The sequence below is a fragment of the Sarcophilus harrisii genome, chromosome 4 (genome assembly GCF_902635505.1).
Source record: "Sarcophilus harrisii chromosome 4, mSarHar1.11, whole genome shotgun sequence".
Taxonomy (NCBI): Eukaryota; Metazoa; Chordata; class Mammalia; order Dasyuromorphia; family Dasyuridae; genus Sarcophilus; species Sarcophilus harrisii.
Window position 1 is genome coordinate 313,197,838 of NC_045429.1, and position 6,000 is coordinate 313,203,837.

At 34.1% G+C, this 6,000-nt stretch overlaps 1 long non-coding RNA gene across 1 annotated transcript in view; it reads left to right on the forward strand.

Moving 5' to 3' along the window:
- Positions 1-4,096, forward strand: part of LOC116423267 — a 43,445-nt gene extending 39,349 nt beyond the window's left edge. Inside the window, exon 3 of the long non-coding RNA XR_004233799.1 lies at positions 791-4,096. This is a non-coding gene — a long non-coding RNA (uncharacterized LOC116423267). The remainder of the gene's footprint in view (positions 1-790) is intronic.
- Positions 4,097-6,000: the final 1,904 nt, after the last annotated feature.

A 6,000-nucleotide genomic window follows, 5' to 3' on the forward strand; every position in this document is an offset into this window, starting at 1 on the left:
TTCTTATAGAACAATATTATATAACGTTCATATACCATAACTTATTCAACTCTCCAACTGATGGGCAACCATTCAGTTTCCAATTTCTTGCCACTACAAAAAGGGCTGCCACAAACATTTTGGCACATGTGAGTTCTTCTCCCTCCTCTAAGATCTCTTTGGGATATAAGCCTAGTAGAAACACTGCTGGATCAAAGGTTATACGTGGTTTGGTAACTCTTTGGCATGTCCAGTTTCTTAAACTATAATTCACAATCTCATATGGGATTGCATAATTGAATATGGGGGAAGTCACAGAAATTTTGGCAACAATAAAAGGTACCAAATATTCTGCAAAGATTTAATTTTTTATATTAAGATAAACAAGTACATCCATTTCATTAGTAGGCAAATTTGCTTTCATATTTAACAAATGGTAAAATTATACATATACACAAGGATTATTTTAAAATAAATTTCTTTGTGATTTAGTGTTATTTTCAAAGAGGGAACATGATGCTATGATGTGCAATTGGATTAGACTGAAGTGAAGGAGGGCTGTGTAAGGTCACTTGCCTTACTATCCCCTCCATAGCCATCTGGGTCCTAGTGATTTAGACCAGGATAACTGGAGATGGCCCTGGATGCAATAGGAGAACTTGGCTTTTTTTAAGCATAGGTCTTCAATGGGTACCCTGAGGCATGAGAATAAGGTTCATATGACCTTGTGAGTATATGCCTTAATGCTATTAAATATGACATCAATGTATATAGCTGCTTGTTAACCTGTGGTTGGAATTTCTGATTATAGGTAAGATGTCAATCTGTAATTTGACAGAGAAGTTGATTGAAGAAGATCTACCATCTATATATGACACTGACTAAGATGAATATGGAGAAGAATAAAATATGACATTATATCCAAGTTTACTGTGAAAATCTCCAGCTAGAGGATGGAATCCTTCCAAGAGATCTTCCAGCAAAATACAAGCTATTAGATCAACAGAAAACCACTCCACACTAAGTAGAAAAGTGACTATATAAATTAGCATTTTACAAGAATCCCAAAGAATGGCAAAGACCCATGTAATGACAACATATTTCAATGATGTGATTAACCACAAGGGAGCTAATCAGACTCCTTGGTAAATTAAACAAAAAAAGGAGATTTAAGGAATTTGGATGCCAAGAAAGATGTCCACTATTTATAGATGTGACAGGGAACCCAACAGTAGGTAGAGAGCTACATTAGATACTTAGTTTGTCAGACTCTGGACAAGTCACTTAATCTTTTGGAACACAATTTGCTCATCTGTTAAAATTACTTCCAATTACATTACATTCTCAGTTTCTGATTCTATGATCCTGACAGTTGGTATCAGATGATGGTCTTTGTGAAGAGAATGAAGGCCAAAATCTGGATGAAAAAATATTTGTATTTTTATAGGTATTGGAGAGATATACTAAAATTATGCAGATCTGGGTTAAAATATTGGCCATAGGATGGTGGAGTTGAGTATTGAGATTGGTTCTTATTTGTATATACTCCAGACATGGAAACCCCAAGAAAAAAGAATACAGCAACAAACTCTGTTGAGGCAGAAGATAGCAAAATTCACCCTAAGCCATTATTTGTCATCAGATCTAGACGTGAAACTGTAGACTCAGGACTCAGCATAGTTTGTCCCATAAATATGGAGGAAATTAAGGGGGAAAAAAGGATAATAAGTCACTATAAAAGTGTCTGGATTATCCTATACTTTTTCTAGGAATTTTGAGACTTATATGCCAGATTCAGCTTGGTGATGTTTTAGATTAATCATTTCTTAGACCTTCTCCTTTTACTTAAATTATAAGATAAATTATTTTAAATTATAAGATAAAGTATTTAGATGAGTTAATATCTATCAGTCAGATCATCTGTAGATTATTACTGACAAAATATTTTTGATTCAAATACAAGCACTTAGTCATATACAATTTTAAATAATTATCTTTTCACATTCTGTAGTCTATCCAAATTTTCCTTCTTACTATTCCTCATATATTATAGTCCATTTTTCCTCTCTGCGTCTTTATGAAAACTTAATTCCATGCCTGGGCTAGATTACTATCTTTCCTCTGTCTCTTAGAATGAATAATTTCCTTAAAAATTCAAGTGTAACTTTCGATGTGAGGCTTTTATTTTCCAACCTGATTACATTTCCCTGCTTTTCCTCCCTCCCACAAATTGCTTTGTATTTATGTACACACCTGTTGTCTCCAGTTATAATATAAGTTCCTTGAGTATAGGAACTATTTCATTTCTCTCCTGTATCTTTAGTACTTAGCACAAATCCTGGCAGGTATTTAGTAAGTGATCATTGAATTTATTAACTAAATGCTTAACAAATGCTTGTGGAACAATTATACATGAATAGGAAGGACAAATCCAGGTCTTCTGATTCAGAGTCTAGAACTCTTTATACCATACCATAATGGGATTTGTCAATATATGTGAAGTATGACTTCTTATTAGTGATACTGCTAGACTTCCTTTTAAAAGTAAGTAAACCATGGACATTTATGGATTAGGGACATTTGAGTGATATTTAGATTAGAAGTATTGCTTGAAATCTAGTATTTGGTTTATTGTAGTCTACATGCTTGGTGGGATAAATATAATGAATGGTTTTATTGTAATTTTTGGCTAAAAGTATCAATCTTTCTTTCTTTCCCTCTCTCTAAAGGGCCCCTCTCAACTCTAGAATAATGCATATAATCAGAGGAGATTCAGTCCCAAGAGAGTCCAGGCCTTAATCAGAGGGGGTTAAGATCATTCCCTCATAATATTCATCTTGTAATATCCCAAACTGCATTTTTAGGAAAAAATTATTAAGCTTAGGTTTTGATTAATGTCTAGATTCTTCCCAAAGAGGAAAGGTAGAAGGTAATGAATATACAATATAAATCAGATATGAGAGACCAGGCATGTATTTAATGCACATAAAGTGAATGTTCAATATAGAACAAACACAAGCGTTCACTGACATAAAGACTTAAAACAGGATTCAGAAAATTAGCTTATAGCGATCTTTTTGGAAAGGTTATGACTTAAACTTATAATTTGTGGGGCTGCTGAATAGGTATTGTTAAATTTCACTTTGACTCTACACTATACTCTTAAATTCCTCATCTAGTGGCCAGTTAAATGAGGACACAAGCTCCTTCTTTTTAGAGTTGTCACCTTCTCCAGTGTAGAAATTTTCTGGACACTGGTCAGCTCACTCAATGGGCCTAGGACCTTTGGGCCTTTTGAACACACAAGATTTCCTCCTGGGTAGTAAACATCTATCTTGTGATTGATGGTTTTTTTCAGTAAGATCAGATAAAGCAACACAAAATCAGAAGAAGCTTCAGGAAGCATAAGTTCAAACTTGAACTAACTGAACCCTGGAATGCTACATGAAAGTAGACAATCTATGCAAGAGCCAAATATATCACTACAATGAGAGTTTTCAAGAGTACTTACAAGCCCTTCACCTAATGAAAAAAAAATACTGAGAATAGGTCACTCCCTTGAAAGGCTTTGTTGAGTCATTGATACTCCCTATTCATGAGTGAGTAAAGTGATTGCTTTATCATCTCAAGGCATCAAATTCCTTTCAGCATGCAGGCATCACACATTGTGGAATGGAAGCAAGCAGGGAGTTTTATCATTTCCAAAGCACCAAGAACTGAAATAGCACACATGTTTTTCTAGAAACAGACAACAGAAATATATATTTTTCATATATATATATATATATCTCACAAATATACATTCATAATATATAGCAATTATATATTATATAAATAATATTTATGTGCATATACTATATAGGATATATATGCAAAACATACACATGCTAATAGATTAAATTTATTAGCTATAAAGAACTGCAAGTTTAAAATTTTCCCCCTTCCTTACCCTCTACATACAAGATGTTCTTATTTCTCTCTCTCTCTCCTGTTTTTTTTTTTTTTTTTTTGAGAAGACATTGAATGAGATTATTACAAATAGGAAACCCATTAACACACAATGTAGATATCTCAGCATTGTTGTTCATGTCATGAAAAACAAAATAAAAAAATCATATTAAATGACATCAGTCTTTGGAGTTTTTTGATTGGGAAAAGCTAATTTTTTTTTTTTTTTTTGGCAAGACAATTGGGGTTAATTGACTTGTCCAGGATCATATAGCTAGGAAGTATTAAGTGTGTGTGAAGCTGGATTTTGAACTTAGGCCTTGCTGACTCCAGGGCCAGTGCTTTATCTGCTGGGAAAAGGTAAATTTGTTAGAAAAAAGTTTTATTTTTAAGTTTATTTCATGATAGTTCTTACATATTTAGGAACTGCTCAAGATATCAAACAGGTAAAGTCAGCATGATGTGGCTTTGTAGTGAAAGACACTTGTTTTAAATCCTACCTCTGCCACTTATTATCTGTGTGATACCAGATAATTCACTTAACTTTCCTGGGCCTTAGTTTTTTTATTTGTAAAAATATAGCTAGATAACAAAATGTTTCAGACCTTGAATATGGAAACTACTAAAGACATGTCAATATGTTCTCCAAATGCAAAGATGGTAAGCCATAGAAATTATGACAGCTTAATGGATTCACTTAATTTATAAAAATCATGAGCTTTCAAAGATTTCCCTATGTAGTTTTAAATCTAAATCTAGTTTCTAAACTATCTAAACTATCTAGTTTATATGGTTGGATTTTAAAAGAATGGAAATACTATATTCAAATGCTATTTTAAATTCCTATTTTTGATTTCCTTTAATGGGCTTCAAATAAATCTGATTAGTGACATTCTGAAATCTTAATCTGATTGCATCGATATGGACTGAAAAAATGCTGGCAGAACATATACCTTATTTTCATTAAAACTGAGTTACAGAGTGAAATCTTTAGGAACTATGACATCCTCACATGTCTCACTTGATCAACTCACAGTAACACTGGCACTGGCATTTTGGGTCCACAGAGGAATGGCTGTTATTATTCCCAATATTCTAAGGATCATCCTATGGGTATAGTCTATCCTCTCATACACTAGCTTATGAACCTCCTCCTCACCAAAGTTCCCTTAACAGTCAATACTCTAGATTAGACCTCAAGTAAAATCAATTACTCAAATAATAGTATTGTTATTCAGTTGTTTCATCCATTCTTTGTGACCTCATTGAGACTTTTTTGGGTAAAAGCACCAGAGTGATTTGCTATGTCCTTTTAAAGCTCATTTTATAGATGAGGAATGAAGGGGAAAATGTAAATGATCTTCCTAGGATAGTGAGTATGTGTTTAGGCTGAATATGAATCATGAATAAATAAATGTTTTTTTTTTTCTGATTTCAAGACCAGTACCACCTAGCTGCCCAAAAACATTTACTCAAATTGAATAGTATAAACTAATTACGAATCATTTCCCTTCTCACTAGGGATATTCTTTTCCAGAAATACCTCTAATAAATCAGAAGAGGGAAGAGTAGGCAGAATACCCAGTACACTGGTAGTTAGTGAGGGGACATACATGTTAGAGCAACCCACAACTCTGGAACTGCAAGCTTTCAATGGTCAGAGGTCAAGGTTTCAGAGGTCCTCTTGAAGTTTGTTTTAAGTTTCTCCATTATCCAGATGGTCTGGCTTTTAACAAAGAATTCTATTTCTGCTAGACTAATGGTTCATCTAGGCTTGTTCATCCTGTGGCATGAGATTTTAGGTGGATGGGCCAATTTGTTGCTGGGTTAGTCATTAAGGGACCATACTGGCTCCTCATCAGGTCTTGCTGCTTCCAGGAGGGGTAAGCAGTCTGTTAAACAGTGGCTATTGCAAGGGGCCTACTAGGCTATTAGGCTATTAGATAGGTCTCTGGGCAGCTGCTGACAGACCAGGCTCATCAGAGGTCTAATCTATTAGAGGTCTCTTCTAAGAGTATGTCATATATAATGAACAGGTTGATTCACTTGTTTCCCTCTCCTCCCTTTCAATAG